General features: G+C 34.3%; 1 protein-coding gene across 2 annotated transcripts in view; it reads right to left on the bottom strand.

Moving 5' to 3' along the window:
* Nucleotides 1–17,422, bottom strand: part of LOC143232380 (uncharacterized) — a 137,728-nt gene that overhangs the window by 115,163 nt on the left and 5,143 nt on the right. The window lies entirely within an intron of this gene.

The raw sequence follows: 17,422 nt of genomic DNA, 5'->3' as shown, positions 1-17,422 counted from the left end.
CACTCATTGTGTTAGCACTGATGAAGTGTATTTGTACATTAACAATCTTCTACTGAAAGTGTTGATAACAATCTATGTTCACTTACACTATTCTGAAGCAAGTACCGAGGAAGTGTATTTGTACACTAACATTCTTCAGTGCAAGTATTGATAAAATATTCTGTACACTAACATTTTTTTTGGTGTAAGTTGGAGAAGAATCTCTGTGCACTAATATTCTTCTATTGCAAGTGTTGTTGAAAGGTTTCTGTACGCTAACACTCTTCGGGTGCAAGTGTTGTTGAAGGGTTTCTTTAGGCTCACACTTTCTTGGTGAAAGTGTTGATGAAGAATGTCTGGAAGAGTTTTTAAAACTCAGTGGATCTCGTACCTCAGAATGATACTAATTTAACGAAATTTTATAAGCACATTTTCCAGAAAGGAGAAACGTTGTACAGAGGCAAGATGTTTCGAACTTTGGACCTAAAGATCTACTGCTTGACAAGCTAACTACTAGCACTCGTCCGGCACATAATCAAACTTATTTAGTTAGCACGAATATAAAGTTTGCGCTTGCTATCATTAATTTGTTCTTAAGCTAGTGAGTGAATCAACAACATTCTCTCTATTAAATCTAGTAATTTATTTTCCCAGCAATCAGAAACAACGAATGGGAAAGGTGCTATTACTTCCGAACCCCTTTGTGGCGTCATGTTTATTATTTTGCAGTTGGACAACCATGTTAATGAACTTGTATGGTAATTAACAGCGAACACCTAAATATATTTGTTTTTGAATGTGACCATTCATCTAGTTTACTTTTTGTTTCCACACACTTGAAGTTAATTTGATTAAAGTTACAGTGACTCATTTTTGCAGGATTATAAGATATTCTTCTTTGTTACTTCAAAAATAGTTTACGCTCGTATGTTTTTAAATTAAATCAGTTTACAGATGTTTTATTATGGTAATTTAACGACATGTTGAGGAAACTGGTTACTGAATGGCTTAGAAGTTTGATATACCTAGAAACCAATCTGCTGTAACTGAATTATTGTGTGTAGAATACCTATCGCGAGCCCCCTTGTGGTATGTCTGCGAATCTACAACACTAAAAACAGGTTTTCAATACCCGTGGTGGTCAGAGCAAAGATGGCCCTTTGCGTACCTTTGTGCTTAATTACAAACAAACAAACAGACACCCATCGCAAATTTTCAAAGTTTGTTTTAGAGTTTTCATGCCGAACTACATAAAACGCAGCTCTACACATAGCTACTCCTAATTTTGAGCTGATAGGCTAGAAAGAAAGCAGTTAGTTACCTTCTACTTGTAAGTTACTGTAATCAAGTAAAGGGATTTGACTGTCATGTTAAAGCGCACCCACGGTGCTTAGCGCGTTTTAGCGTAAGAAGAGTGTTCGACGAATACCTAGAATCACGATCTAAATACATTTCCCAGTAGTCTATCTCACACAGAGACATTTTTGAAAGAAAAAAAAGAGCCATTGAGAGAATTTATTCATTCACAAGTCGTATGTGTTTTAAATTCTGTTGAATTATATGGAGTTGGTTTTATTTAGAGGTTAACATTAATAATAATTCGTGTAATTTGGAGTCTCTAAATTCGCCTGTTCTTGAGATGCACCTTCAGATAAATATCTGGGATCCACTATTAGGTACTAATGTATTTATACAACGTATTAGGTTTATTAGTTGGTAAGCAAAAAATTACACATTAGTCTCTTTGTTCTCTGTCTACATAAAGATTTTTTAGCCTTATAAGCCCTCAGACTTAACCCTGAACTACCGGGTAACCTGTAGAGAAGAATAATCTTAAAACTGTTCAAACGTTACACACAGTACATGTGATGATTGGTGGAAGTAGCTGGGGACGAGCAACCTTCAGTTATTCGAGGAAGTCTAGTGATTTGTAACCAAATGAACTCATCGCTTCCGTTTCTTCTCAAACTATTCTTATTCCATTTTAAGAATGTTGATTTGTTTGTTTTTTGTTTGTTGAATCTACCCACTCTCTAAAACAAATTTTAATAAAAATTCTGTATACGCTCTGATACCCTGTACTTCAAAAACGAATAGACCGATGTACACGAAACTTTTACAAAAGATGAGACGTAGGCAGAGCGCAGTTCTCACTAAATGTGGTCTGAATTAATTTTCAGATCCGGATTCTGGATCACTTTGAAGAAATTGAAAGATAGTGTATTTTCGAGTTTTCACTCAATAACTCTGTAAAGTGTGAACGGTTTGTTTGTTTTTGAATTTCGCGCAAAGCTACACGAGTGCTATCTGCGCTAGCCGTCCCTAATTTAGCAATGTAAGACCAAAGGGAAGGTATCTAGTCATTATCACCCCTCGCCAGCTCTTGGGCTACTTTTTTACCAACGAAGAGTGGGATTGATTGTAACATTATAATGCCCCCACGACTGAAAGGGCGAGCATGTTCGGTGTGACGGGGATTCGAACCTGCGACCTTCAGATTTGGAATCGAGCGCCCTAACCACATGGCGACGTCAGGCCCTAAGTGTGAACGGATCTGTATAAAATTTCATGGGCAGATTAAGGTTGGGAGTCCTCATCACACGACAGAAAGTTATCTAAATCATTGATCACTATGGAACTGAGAAGTATGAAGTCTCTGTAATTGGTCTTGTTTTAAAAAGTATCTGAAACGTAATCTGTGTGTTCGTTCTAGTTCCGAGTAGCAGTCAATTTTTATTTAACATTACTATAGTAATGCTTTCACTCGCTATAAATAACCTATGTTAAAATAGAACTTTTAAAATCCTTCTAACATTTAATATTATAACGTACTACAGAATTTTAAACAAACTAACATTACCCAGAAAAGCACAATCTCTTTGGAAGATTGTACCCTCCTTAATTATGATAAAAATAAATCTAAATCTCCGCAGACAGCGAAAATACTATTCTATAAATCAGGTAATAAGAGAAACCGATTTAACATGATATAAAAATATGCGTTCAACAAGAATATTTACAGTTATCAACAACTACAATTGAAATATATATAACATTCCCTAAATTATAATCTTGTGTATGACTGACGTGAAGTTTAAAATGTAAATTTTCATGTAACGGAGAAATAAGGACTATTTTTACAGTCAGTATAGATCTTGCTTTTAGTAATTACATAATGTTTGGAAAACTAAATTCATTTGGATGTATATAGTTTGAACAATAGTAACAAAAGGATAAATAATAAAAACAGCTTTTACTGCTTTTTATTTTTCGCAACCAAGTTTAATTCCTGTTTAATATGGTATAAATATCCAAAACTATTAAATTGGGCTTTACATTACTTTTACTGTTATCCCTTCGTAAAATACAGATCTCTGAATATTTTATTTATATATATTCTACTTCATTTAAAAACTCAAATTATTATTAATGTTACGAAATTCAGTTATATATATTAATATTCTACTAACTCTGTAAATAAAATTGTTTTGAAAGTTTTTCTACTTAAATGTACGAATATATCTGCTTCTCTTCCAAAGATAGTTAGTACTTTATAAGCTCCACAAATCCATCTGAAGATAATATTTAGTACTTAAGCCAGTAGATGGCGTCAACAAAAACGAATTAATTTAATAAAAATAAAATTTTCTTGAATTCATAGAGTAATTGGAATAAAAAAAATCAGAAATGGTAAGCACAATATTAAATCCGTTAATAAATTAATGTAAAATTGTAACCGTAAATTAAAAAATAACGAAAATAAAAATTATAATTCAACGTTAGGCACTGCGTGAAAAGCATGTTACTGGTTTGTTTTGAATTTCGCGCAAAGCTACTCAAGAGCTATCTGCGTTAGCTATCCCTAATTTAGCACTGTAAGACTCATCACCACCCACCGCCAACTCTTGGGCTACTCTTTTACCAACGAAAAGTGGGATTGACCGTCACATTATAACGCCCTCACGACTGAAAGGGCGAGCATGTTTGGTGTAACTGGGATTCAAACATGCGACCCTCAAATTACCAGTCGAGTGCCTTAAGCACCTGGCCATGCCGGACCACATGTTACTGAATATTATCTAAATCATTATCTGATTTTATGACAACTCAAACAACATTTTATTGAAATTAAAAAATAACCTATTGTTTATCTAATGCTTAAAATATTATGACTTGTAATTTAAAAATAACACCATACATAAAGATGCGAACACAGATGTACAACTCCAGTAAATAGAACATAAATATTTTATCATTTCTAACGTTACAATCTTGCATAGCATCACAGTCTATTGAAATATCTTATAATTTAAACTTAATTAACTACATAGTTCTTGTTACAAAATCGATTGAAAGTTATCTACACTGTATCAAATAGGTTCGTAATACGATATTCTGTCAAGAGTATTATTTATGAGCTTCTGCTTAAGTTTTTACATCATTAATTTGTAACAGGTCTACCGTTATACGTTTAGTGTAATACCTATGTTTGTTATGGTATATTTTTTTATTCCTGTGATGTATACTGTTGGATGTGTATTGTGCAAGTCCTGCCTGTTCTCTAAATCTGTAAATGATTTTTTAGAGTAAAAATAAATAAAATAAACTCATACGTATCAACTGGAACGACTCAATCACTGTTGTTAGACGGTGTATTGCTTATAGTTCTGCTACTGGTGAATCTGTTATTGCTCAGGGTGTTTAGAGTGGTTTTGTTAATATTCCTCTTAATAACATTTATTTAGCATCAGACCTAGTTTTGGGACCAGTTGCCATTGGAGTAAGGCCTACTCTGCCAATTAAGAGCGTATTATTATTGTTGGGAAACGATTTGGCCGAGGAAAAAGTTTTGGCAGAACTAAAGATGGTTAGCGAGCCGATCATTGTTTCATTTAAGGATGATGTGATTGTTAACGAGAATCCAGACGTGCTTCCCTTGTGTGGTGTGACTCGAGCTCAGATTAAGAAATCAAACCAAATAGAAATGATAGACATGTGTTCAGAGGACGACATTACAGATTTGTCACAGACATTTTTCTGGTCTGACATGGATCTTTGGTGAGTGACAATGACGAACGTAAGGTATCTAATTCATCTAGTGAAGTTCTATTTGCTAAAAGCAAACTGATTTATGAGCATTAAAGGTATTTGCAGATCTCTTTACTCCCAAAAGATGAACTGGAGAAAGTTCCAAATGGTTACTTGTTCAAAAATGGTGTGTTCATGTAAAAATGGAGACCACCAAATGTGATGGTTGAAGAGGACTTGGCTGTAATTTATCAAACCATTGTTCCAGAAGCATATAATTCTGAAATATTGAGAGATACCCATGAACTTACCAATGGAGGTCACCTAGGTGTGAATAAGACATGAAAAAATTTATGAGACCTTTTGTTTGGCCAAAAATCTGGTAAGATGTTTCTCACTTTTGTAAAACTTGTAATAGATGTCAATTGGTTGGAAAACTTAATAAGAAAATTTCTGTTACTTTCAAAATCCATCCCAGCTTTCAAATAATACCTCAATCGTGTGATTATTGATTGTGTTGAGCCAAAACGATAGCATTTGTGTGCTATGTACTTATGTGTATTTATTTCGTTATGTGCTGTCAAGATGACTGAAGTTGTATACTTCTTTGACAATGCATTGTATTTAATGTATTATTATACACATTATATAATATTTTACTTAAAAACTCTCTAGTACCAATTTTTAATTCTATAAGGAGGGAGGTGTAACGGATCAGCTGTCATATGTTTTGTTTAATTTTAAGTTATTTGAAATAGTAATACCTAACGAACGTAACACAACAAATCGGAGACTCATTGGAGTTAAATTATAATACGTAACACATTATACATTTATAAGCTAGCCTATCAATAAATCCAACCTACTGCATGTTAATGGCATTCATATTTAAGAAACTCATTTATTTATTTTTATGTATTCAATCAACCAATCTAATCGATCTTCAGTTTTATTGATCTTCCACCGTTTAATATAACAAATCAATAATTATAGTAAATGAGCTAATGAAATCCATTATTAGATATATAATTAATGAAATGGTTATACATACATATAGATACACAATTAACTTAATTCTAACACCAAATAACCAAAGAAAAAACGCTGGATAACTGCATAAGAAGGTCATTGTTAAAATATATATTAATATTTACAAAACTATATGTATGGCTGATATATACAGAATAATTCTTATGCTAATATTTACTACAACTTGATGAAGCTCTCATAAGACTGGATATTATGAGAAAGACTGTAAAATTCGGAAAGTGTTCTTGCAAACTTCCCAATAAACATTATGGCCCTTAACTGAATAGCCTTCCCAATGACACAGTGGTATTGTCTACGGAATTATACTGATAGAAATTGGGTTTCTATGCCGCTGGTGGGTAGAGCACAGATAACCTTTGTGTAATTTTGTGTGTTCAGTGTGTGTTTGTGTGTTTTCTTATAGCAAAACCACATCGGGCTATCTGCTCAGCCCACCGAGGGGGAATCGAACCGCTGATTTTAGGGTTGTAAATCCGGAGACATGCCGCTGTACTAGCAGGGGGCGTGTAATTTTGTACACAATAACAAAACAAACTATAACTGGGTAAAAAACTGTAAATTTTAAAAGTGTACAAAATATTTTATTACAGAATCATTCATTCCTCTTGAATAAATAAACTGCATGAATATGTTTTTGTGAAACATATTTTGGTAAATAGTAAATGAATGCATTACTTACAAGTTATTGTTCAGTTGAGGAACCAAAAAAAGTTCATGATTCATGTAAACATTTTATCTGTTAAAATGAGCATTTTAATTACAGAACTGAAGCATTTGTTGCCTTTGATAGACTTATTACCTTTACGATACAATGTACAATAGAGGGTTAATTATTCAAGAGTAATGTTACATGGCCTAAGTTTTTATAATTACTTAATTTTTGTAAAAGTTGTGATTACATTAAAATGTCAGAAAGCTTGGATTCTGTCCTGTCAACTAACATTAGTGAACCCGCAAAGACAACACTGGGAACGAAATCCTCAGGGATGTGTCATTAAGAACGAATTTTTAATTTCTACTTCGGGCACCAGGTGAGCTGATATCGGTTTGGTGCATGATTTATTTAAAGGCATTTAGTGCACTTTGTACTGTTGTGAATATGTGTCGTAAACTTGCAGTGTTCCAACATTGGGAAAGGCGGGAGCTCGCGTGCCGAAGGTTACTCTGACAAAATGGAATGAAAGTGCTTTATTCACTCTAGTTTATCAGTTCACTAAAATAATTATGTTATTACTTGTAGGCTTACGGCTCAGTTAGTAAAAATAAATGACGAAACTCACTCAGCGTTTGTTTGATTTACGCAGTGGTGATGCGAAGGTCTTACAAAATTGGTTGATTTGGACGTGAAGTTTCAAATCAACCAATTACGTGGGACGAGCACTAGAGGACATGGACGGTGATTAAATAGCAGCTGTTATTTGTTGCGTGAGAGTTGCGCTGTATATCTCTACTCGTCCTTCAGTATTTTGTTTTAAAATCGTCATGTTATGCCTACAGCCAACCATTTTGGTAACTATTTGTCTTCGTTTTTCCATTGATCTGAAGGGGATACAGATTTGCATATATATACATATAATACTTATGTAAAGATACTAAGATTTACATATATATAATACTTGTGTAAAGATACGTGAGGTGTGTGTAAACAAGTGCAGTTGCTCAAAAAATGGTATGGACGATAGGAAAAGGGTAGATTAACAAAATATGCCTCTATTCTTTTCAGTTGTTAAACAAATATTTCTATACAGCATTTGAAACAGTGAGAATAATAACACTATTGCAAAAAAAAAAAAACACTTAATGTAAAAAGTATCGCCGAAAACATTAAAATGTATGCTAATATAATATGGCCTGGCATGGCCAAGCGTGTTAAGGTGTGCGACTCGTAATCTGAGGGTCGCGGGTTCGCATCCCCGTCGCGCCAAACATGCTCGCCCTTTCAGCCGTGGGGGCGTTATAATGTGACGGTCAATCCCACTATTCGTTAATAAAAGAGTAGCCCAAGAGTTGGCGGTGGGTGGTGATGACTAGCTGCCTTCCCTCTAGTGTTACACTGCTAAATTAGGGACGGCTAGCACAGATAGCCCTCGAGTAGCTTTGTGCGAAATTCGAAAACAAAACAAACAAGCTAATATAATACTACTTAGCCGCACAACGCCACACTCACTAATAACACAGTCTCTCTGTAACAGAAAACCACTCACACTAAAAACAACACCACACAAACCAAGCATACTTATAACAGACTGTAAAACACTGAATATACATATGATAATAATACATAAGCTTGTCATAACACCTAAACCATATCGCTCACTATAATATGTAGAATTTATTTGAAAACAAATTTTGATGTTTGTGACCCTGTATCTTAAAATATAATCAAAGCGAATCCGTCTTTAAACTTATCTAGATAACAAACGTTATGTTATAGACGTCTCTCAATGCCTTAGAATGTTAAAATATTCAATTTTCAAAGTTTTCGTCAAGGTAATGAATACAAGTAAAAGTTTCTGACTCCCCCTTCCGGTTCCTTTCAGGTCCGAAAATCTTTTTTTTTTTTTTTTTTTTCAGGCTCGAAAGACTTTTAAACCTAAATTCTTGCCATGAATTTGATTTGCTTTATTTTCATCAAATTGGTAAGAATTCTATATTTTCTGTTTTAATTTTTTGCTGAGACGACAATCACAGATGTTTTACGTGGGTCGAACTCGTCAAGTTAATTAAAGAAATTCTATCTTTAAAGCCTCCATGCTGTTGTTGAAAACTCGCCTGTCAGAAACATTCCGTTTTTCACAGAGGTTTTACAATTACAGCATGCAAACTCACCATGTACGAGTCTCAGAGATTACCAGAGATGATGAAAAAACGGTCTGAACTGCTTAGAAAGAATAATGAAACTATTTGATATTCATTCTTTTAGGGCATATTTATAGTAGTTATGATAATTCCGCCGTCCTACAATATCTGAAAATAAGCAGTAATGAGTTTAACCTTAAAGAAATGAAACTTTCGTTTTCACTTAGATATTTTAAATTGAATTACTTGTAAATGTGGTGTGTTATTTAACAGCCCTTCTTTTCTTACTTAACAAGTAATGTTTACTTGTTTTCAATTTCACGCAAAGGTACACAAGGGCTATCTGCACTACCGTCCTAGTTTGGCAGTGGGACGCAGCTAGTTATTACCACCCACCGCTAACTGTTGGGCTACTCTTTTACCAACGAATAGTAGGATTGACCGTCACATTAGAACGCCCCCACGGCTAAAAGGGCGAGCGTGTTTGATGCAACGGGGATTCAAACCTGCGACCCTTAGATTACGAGTCTAGTGCCATAACCAGCTGGCCATGCCGGGCCAATAAATATTGAAAATTAAAATGTAAATCTTAACCGATTTGTCTGGGTAAATACTCTGTTTCATAATAATATATTCTAAGTTACTCTAAATTTTTGCAAGAAATATAATTACGTAATTATGAAATTACGAATTGAAAAAACTGTGTTGTTAGATACAAACTTTTTTATGAGTAGTTGTTTAATGTCTAATAAACAAACGAAGTATAACAATTTTAAAACCAGGTACTTATGTAGAAACAAATGACGACGCTAATTTCAACCATTTCTTAAAATCGTCTATTTGGATAATGTAGGGTGTTTGTAAATTACACGTTTTCCACAGGAGACGTGACGACATGACTTTTCTTTTCTCATTAACTGAACATTTTATAAATATTAACAATGCATTTTAAATAAAAAAATGGAAAAAGTAAAAACTTTATATTTTAAATAGTGCTGCCATCTAGTAACAATATCTATGATAGTGTGTAATTTAAAATCATAATAATACTGTGATGGTAATTTAAATCACCTAATTCCTTACTAGTTATTTACTGGTTCTCGCTAGGAACAACAACAGTTACGAAATGTTATTGTAGATTCTGTTTACCGAAAACTTGTACCGAGTTAGTAAAAAATGATGAAGTTAAAGTGTTGTTATTAAATGCCTGGCTCCAACTGCTAAGGCGTTTTATATTACGAGACCACTGTCGCCTATAATATTTACTGAAAACATCAACGATAACAAAAGTAAGGTGTATTACATTAACAACTCACAAAAACCTGCTTTTTTTCCATCTAACGAGAGGATATTTTTTAAAAAGTTACGGTTGTTTTAATTTATTCCATTTGATTTCTTTACCGTTTAGTTCTGCTTTACAAAGTTATATCAAGCATTGACGCCACCAGGGGCAGACAGAAGAGATACTGTTGCTAGGGTAACGAGTGAGGAAAGACAATTAACTGTAAGATAATGATAAAAGCTAGATTGCATAGCTTTCTACTTTACTGTAAGCCCTAAGTAACTGTTAACGAGTAATACAAAAAATAAAGAATGATGGCATTTTTTACTTATGGAAGCTATTAAGACTATTTACCTACGACCTTAATTTGAAACTACCAACAAGTGGGAAGTCAGCTAATCAACAGTACCCTAATACGATAAGGAATTGACAGCTATTCTTCTAAAGCATTCACAGGTTAAATTGCGGGAAATGTCTTGTAATATCACATAAATCGATGATAAATGAAAGATAAGGAGATATTTTAAAAAATATTGACAGCCAGACAAATACTGATTTGCTCAATTCGATGGATACCATTTCACTTTTAAACTAATTACAGTTCACACATTAATAAAAGTTCACACACGTTCTTATAATGGTATTTCAGTTAAAACAATTTGGCATATTTTGAAATTGAACTGAGTACAAACAAATGATAAAACAAGGTGAAACATTCCATATTGATTTTAGGATGTGCTTTTCCAAAGAAAATATATCTTTATAAAGTTACATATTTAAAAGATACACTACGTGACCAAAAGTATGTGTACACCCGACCATCACACTCATATGTGCTTGTTGAACATCTCATTCCAAAACCATGGGCATTAATATGGAGTTGGTGCCCCTTTGCAGCTATAACAGTCTCCACTCTTCTGGGAAGGCTTTTCACTAAATTTTGGAACATGGCTGCGGGGATTTGCTCCTATTCAGCCACAAGAGCAACACTGAGGTTGGGCGAGAAGGCCTGGCTCGCAGTCTGTATTCCAATTCATCCTAAAGGTGTTTGATGGAGTTGAGGTCAGTGCTCTGTGCAGGCCAGTCTATTTCTTCCGTACCAACCTTGGCAAACCATTTCTTTATGGGCCTCACTTAGTGCACAGGGGCATTATCGTGCTAAAATAAAAAAAGGACCTTTCCCAAATTGTTGCCACAAAATTGGAAGCACACAATTCTCTATAATGTCATTGTATGCTGTAGCATTAAGATTTCCATTCACTGGAACTAAAGAGCCTAACCTAAATCATGAAAAAATCCCCAGATCATTGTTCCTCCTCCACGAAACTTTAGAACTGTCACCATACATTCAGGCAGGTAGCATTCTCCTGGCATCCGCCAAACTCAGATTCGTCCGTCAACTGTCAGATAGTGAAGCCTGATTCATCATCCTAGAGAATGCATTTCCACTGCTCCAGAGCCCAACAGCAGTGTGCTTTACACCACTCTAGCTGACGCTTGACATTGCTCATTGTGATCTTAGGCTTGTGTGCGACTGTTCGGCTATGGAAACTCATTTCATAAAACTCCTGACAAATAGTTCTTGTGCTTACATTGCTTCTAGAGGCAGTTTGGAACTTGGTAGTGAGTGTTGCAACATACGATTTTTATGCGCTTCAGCACTCTGCGATCCCGTTTTGTGAGCTTGTGTGGCCTACCGCTTCATGGCTAAGCTGTTGTTGCTCCTAGACCTTTCCACCTCACAATAACAGCACTTACAGTTGATTGGGGCAGCTCTAGCAGGGCAGAAATTTGACGAACTGATTTGTTGGAAAGGTGGCGTCCTATGACAGTACCATGTTGAAAGTCACGGAGCTCTTCAGTGCGACCCATTCTACTGTCAATGTTTATCTATGAAGACTGCATAGCTGTATGCTTGATTTTATGCGCCTGTTTGCAATGGATGTGCCTGAAATAGCAGAAGGGTGTCCACATACTTTTGGCCATGTAATGTATGTTGAGGTACATAGTTATGCAGTAAATGTAAGTTATTTCCATGGTAGAAAGGACAGGAGTGAATTAATCGATTATAGACGAAGTGGGCAATACGTAGGGGGAAAGTTGCTATATTTATAAACGTTTATATATTATAACTTCTCTTTTGGTAGTTTCTCACTTTCTTGTGCAATAAAAAGCAACAAAAATACGCGACGATATGTTACCTTGCACCTAATGAACATTTAAAATTGAGTTACTTGTTTGCATAGAGAAAATCATGAACAGACGACTTCATGCTTCATAAATTAATCAGAACACTGATGTATTTTTCAACAGATTCTGTCAATATATCAATTATTAATGAAGAAAATAACGTATGAGAAGTGACCAAGTTCAACTGTACCTACATTTCCTTAATAAATACCTGAAATACGCATAATATGAACGAGAAGAAAATCATTTGGCTATTAAAGGCACATTATTGGTAGTAATATACACAGCACTACAGCAAACCAATGTATGAAGATTTAAACTAATCTCGATTATCCAGTTGTTCATCATCAACAAAAAACTCTTAGAACATCAGCTTTGATACCTGAGCATGTGTAAAAACTTAGAGTCTAATAGCTTGCGAATAGGGTTATGAACATAGTTTTAGACGTGGTTCTCCTGATAACACTTTCAGGTTTAGCAACCATGAAAACCAACACTAACACTTCCATAATTCCTGAGGTGACCTTCCGGAGTGTTTTATCCCTCCTTAATGCATTCTTATGATAAGGACTACTTTATTTATGTAAGAACAACCTTTAACGCCACTCCGAATCCTTCTGCCAAATCTGGTCCTACCAGCTCTGGAACTGTGTAAGTGGTTATCTGGATAATGAAATAATATGGGATTAATTTGTTTTAAACAGCAAAGCTTGCAAAACGACCAGCGGCGGAGCAAACTTTTCACTTATGTTATTCCGAATCAGATACTAGAGTTATTTTCCAAGAAAAGGTTCAGTTAGCACATAAGCATGTTAATAATAGCTTTCCTCAATTGAGAACTTTGTTCGGTGACACCACTTGTTGCACTTCAATTTTAGCGTTGAAGGCAATTGTGCATTTCATGTTTTTTTCAACAAATAATCCTTTTTCCAACCTGGCCAGCATGGACAAGTGGTTAAGGCGCTTGACTCCTAATCTGAGAGTCGTAAGTTCGAATCCTCGTCCCACTCGAACCTGTTTGCCCTTTCAGCCAAGGATGCGTTATAATGTGATGGTGAATCTCACTATTCGTTGGCAAAAGAGCAGCCTAAGAGTTAGCGGTAGGTAGCAATGACTAGCTGCCTTTTCGCTAGCCTTACACCTCTACATTAGGGATAGCTAACGCAGATAACCCTCGTGTAGGTTTGCGCGAAAACAAAATATTTTTCAACTTTTTTTTTGAGCCTTAAGTTAAGATACATGGAATTGCTTCTGACGTCACCATTAATGTTTTTGTTCGCTTTCAGGCCTTCTGTTTTAACTTTTAAAAGCACAAGCAAACGGTTGCAATTTTTTTGCTATTAGTTTGGGACTGGTAAGAGCAACATTATCCTATTTTAAAGTTATTTGTAATTGTGCGATAGTTATGTCATGTTAATATATATGCATCTTATTTATATGTATAAATTTGCTGTACTATCTTTTGTTTTCAAATAGTTTCGAATGTCAAAAGTAATCTTTCTTACGTGTAACATGAGAACCCATCTTCGATGATGCACAAGTTTTAGGCAGGGGGCCAGGGGTCTATATCAGGGTATCAGGAGGTTCCAAGGAGAGAAGGAGCTGGAAGCTGACATGTTTTAGGAAGTAAAAACTATCGGGTAATTTGAGGTTGCGTGCTTTTTAGTACATGTACAGAATGGACTATCCGTGATCAGTTCTTTGCGAATAATCAAATTATGTACGTCTATAAATTTTCCGCTGACCACTAGCGAACTTAAATAAGAAGGATATTCTTTCGTTATGTGAGCAATAATTACTTTTTCTTGTCATTATAAACAATAAGTGTTACTGCCAATAACAATAACAATAATATTTTTTGAAACTTAGCATGAAGCGCTTCTCCACAGACAAAGTCGGCAATAACAATATTCAAATATCATTTGAAGGAATACTTTCATATAGATATAATCAACAGTAATAACAACAGAAAATTAGTAGCAACGAATAAAGAATACATCGCTATGGATATAGTCTGTAGTAACAAGGTTTAAAGAATACTTCTTTATGGATATAGTCAGTAGTAACAATACTATCTAATCAGTAACAAGGTTTGAAGAACACTTTTTTATGGATATAGTCAGTAGTAACAGTACCATATAACCAGTGAAAAGGTTTGAATAATGCTTCCTTATGGATCTAATCAGTAACAATGTTTGAAAAATGCTTCCTTTTGGATATAGTTAGTAGTAACAGTACCATATAACCAGTAACAAGGTTTGAAGAATACTTCTTTATGGATATAGCCAGTCGTAACAATATTACGAACTTTCTTTTCTCCAGTAAATATGTGACATATAAAGTATTTTATTCTAATAATTCTTCAGTCGTGTTTTCAGACATTTTTTCATTAAACTATCCTTCGTGACTCTCACACAGATTTTTTCAGTGTCGAATGCCATGTGAAAAACAAGTAAAAAGGGAAGACAACAATGAAAATATGGATCTAGACATACAGATAATGAAACGAAATACATGATTGTCGAGAGAATTACAAGTGTACTCTGAGTATCGGGAGACAGGCCTTGTAATAGACAGGGTGCAGTTGTAACAATTGTATTATCACCGTCCTTCAAATTTACTATTGCAATTCCCATTTTTTGGCACTAAGCCTTGGTGTGCGATGTTTCTCAAATGGGAATTTCAAAGCCAGTACGATATTATCAGGTGAAAAACTAATGTTAATCGCTGTTATAATAACCTGATATATCTCAGAATCTTATATTACAAATGACTAAAATGCATGTATTATTAGTTTATTGATATTCGACTGTAGGAATTTGTGAACCTTTCTTGTAGTATTTATAAAAACAATTTTCTAGTACTTTTTAGGCTTAACTAAGAAACCTAACACACTAACAATTTTTCTAGTTTGTTAGGGTTAGCTTTGAGCCATGCTTTCATACAAGCTTATAAACTGCAGGGACACAAGTACTTACAATAGACTGAAGACTAAAATCTGGCTTCAGTGAGTAAAAACTTCCTATAGTAGAATAAAATGGGAGAAGGTTTTTTCTTGTTTGATTTAGACAGTGAAAATGAGTAATCATATTAGAATTACAAAAGTGAAAATGTAATAATCTTCTGATTATAAAAAACAACTTAACTTACAAATGAACCTGTAGAATAACGATGTTTTTTTAATTCTTCGAAGCTTCAACCTATTGTAGCAGACCATATAAAAAGTGATTCCTTCTTTTAGATATCAGTATACAAGTAGAAAGAAAACCCATTACGTTCCACGTGGGGATCTAATTAATGCTTCTATTTTTTAAGATGAATCTCGGATTCTATTACAGATAGCGTAAAAGCCATTGGTTTCTTCTTCTGCTGCTGGAATACAAGTAAATTATATAAGGCAGGAGATCCGCTCCTCAAAAATGTGGTACTGAAAGAGATTTAGAAAAAAAATGAATAAAAGTTTCCGATAAAGAGAGTGAAAAGGACCAAGATAAATAACATAACAAAAAGAAAAGACCACTACTATTTAAGCCATAATAGGCACGGAAGCCAGATAATTACTTAATAAATCTAAATAGCTAAGATATACAGTTAGTAATGGACAAAGATGAAAAAAGAAAACGAGGCTTAGGAACAATGAGATAGAGAATTCCGTTTAACGTAGAAGGAAGTTTTTGCAACTTGTAAGATTTATGCTTTTAACGAAGCATATTTACGATTTTCGACCAAAAAATTGTGACACAATTACTTTCCAAGAGCTTCTTGTGTAACGTGATTATTGGCATAGGAAGAAGTTGTTTAAGGGCACATTTCAAACTCTAGTTTAATAAATTTTTTTGTCCTGTCTGACGTGCGTAGATAGCAGGCTCGATGTGATAAACGTAGCTCATTAGGTTTAACATTCTACAATTATTATTTAATTAACGTTAATGCCTATTATCTGCACAATTGTCTGTGGGTTTATTTATACGCTATTTTAAAGAAATACCTTATCATACTGATAGTTAGGCACATAGATCGTATAAAGATAATTTTATTACTACTTTAAAATTTGTATCCTTTTCACCATTGGTTTAATGCTCAAGTTAATCACACCACAGTATAAAACCTTGAATCTACTTAAACATTTGCCTGATGATTCTCTCATACATCTGTTTATCAATCACTTATTCATATATTTCTGAATCAGTTTTTTTTATTTCTTAATCTCAAGATAGATGTTTGATATATGCTCACGGAAGCCTCGAAAATCTCGCGAGTTCCTAATTTGACAAAATTTCAGCGATTTTAAGAGCATGTTTTTGAGGAGCGTGGCTTTCTCTTTCAGTTATATATAACCGATAGAAGTTTAGGAAACAGAAACACTTACTCCTAGATTTCGGTAGTAAAGATCTTCAGGGGTACATATCTGAACCTCTTTTGTGGGATCAAGGGTACTGACTTGAAATAGTTAATCTATTTACTTGCCCATCTGTTGGCGCCAATTCCACCATTTTATATTCTGAACAGATCAGAAGTGTTTTATGTTTTAACTCAGTAAGTCAGTGAGATAATTACTCCACATTAAAAAACTAAGGTTTCTAATGCTTGGAAAGCTCATGGAGATAAACTCGATAGTTAATATACATGGTTTAAACGAACACCAGTGAAATAATTATTTCAGCAACTTATTACTCTTACACAAATGATTATTTTATCCATTCTTCTCTCAAGCTTTATTACCTGTTTTGAGTCACCTAGTAGAACTGACTACTTCAAGTTTACAGTGTAATAAAATTGGGATGACAGCATTATCCAAGATTTTATGTCAAGTGTCGAGTTACAGAACCTAGACTGTTTGTCTTTATGTCAATAACTCTTTCGAAGAGAGCTATAGATGGTTAGTATTATAAATGTGTTGGTGTTTTCTGCAAGACCTGTGGTCTATTTCTATAATAAACTAAAATTGTTGCAAATATATCACTTCCTTACGTAAAACACTTTTATTTAATTTTAAGTGAAACAACTCAAACAAAAATGCTTCAATCAAAGGACAAGCATTTTTATATCTAAGCTCACTGTAATATTTCGAAAAAAAATCTAGTAGCGAAGTTG

The sequence above is a fragment of the Tachypleus tridentatus genome, chromosome 11 (genome assembly GCF_004210375.1).
Source record: "Tachypleus tridentatus isolate NWPU-2018 chromosome 11, ASM421037v1, whole genome shotgun sequence".
NCBI classification, from domain to species: Eukaryota; Metazoa; Arthropoda; class Merostomata; order Xiphosura; family Limulidae; genus Tachypleus; species Tachypleus tridentatus.
The sequence above is the reverse complement of the archived record's forward strand: the minus strand, read 5'-3'. Positions and strand labels throughout refer to the sequence as shown.